Below are 1071 nucleotides of genomic sequence, written 5' to 3' on the forward strand. Positions count from 1 at the left end.
TCTGTGCTTGAAATCAGTGGTATGATAATGAACAGAGTGAGTATTCATTTTACTTTGTGCAAATATTGTGTTTAGAGGTCTAAGCACTACCAAAAATAAGCTTGTTTTATGGTTAGTGTTTTATATTTTTTGTTGTTGTTTTGGTTTGGGTGGTTGTGGTTTTTTCATTTGTTTGTTTGGGTTTTTGTTTAAAGTTTCTGTTATTCACATTATTGTTCTATGGCTTGCATCACTGATTTACTTGTAACTTGCAGATTAAAGAATTACCAGATCTTGAGTGTTGGGATAATAAAATGTGTTTGCATTGTTAGGTACTTGCAAAGACAGCCAGCCTCTCTTATTGTTACAAAACAATGCTGTGAATATTTGTATTCATCTCCTTGATTCCGATGAACAGATAATGTATTGGGTTAGAGATATACAGATCTGAGTATTTGGATGCTGAAGTTAGGACTGGAAAAGAAAGCTTTCCTTTTTAATAAGCAAACATCTAAGAAGATCAGTGGGATATCTCACTAGTCCTCCCTCTTTTTCCTAGAACTCCTTTTCAGGGAACAGTTGGAAAAGCTTTAAATTGATGTCATGCTCTTATTCAATATAGACAGTATATTGTAGGATTAAACATAAAATCCTTGCAGAGTTTAACTCTGCCTAGTTCTGACAAGTTGATACTTGCCATCTCCAACTTATTCACATTCTGAGTTCTGATCTCTACCTGACTCAGGAGCAACATACAGGATCTAAGCAGCTCGGCCTGACTGGTGCACTTTGCTATTTCAGTGTTCAATGAATTTTCGGTACAGGAACATGCACCAGATTTTATTGACAATGTTATGTTGTTTCATTTTTAAATTCTTTGTCTTACTTGGTTCCTGTGCAGTAAGTGCTCTTTGAGGACTTCTCTTTTTTTAATAGTAAATTATGAAGATGCTTGGTTGAAGTTTTCATATAACTTATCAGGTTATAAAGTGTTCTTTGTGATAAGACAGAAACATTAATATTTTATTTATTGAATTAGTGCCAAATTCATTCCAAACTTAAAAATATACCTTGTTTGTTTTTTTTTTTTTT

The 1071-nt window shown here is 33.1% G+C and overlaps 1 protein-coding gene across 1 annotated transcript in view; it reads left to right on the forward strand.

The window, feature by feature from the left end:
* PHTF2 (putative homeodomain transcription factor 2) overlaps nt 1-1071 on the forward strand; it is a gene marked incomplete at its 5' end in the record, with an annotated part of 30176 nt that overhangs the window by 13035 nt on the left and 16070 nt on the right. The gene's annotated exons all lie outside the window — the stretch shown is intronic.

Source organism: Empidonax traillii, unplaced genomic scaffold, assembly GCF_003031625.1.
Source record: "Empidonax traillii isolate 1590-97213 ecotype Southwest subspecies unplaced genomic scaffold, ASM303162v1 scaffold968:size590757, whole genome shotgun sequence".
NCBI classification, from domain to species: Eukaryota; Metazoa; Chordata; class Aves; order Passeriformes; family Tyrannidae; genus Empidonax; species Empidonax traillii.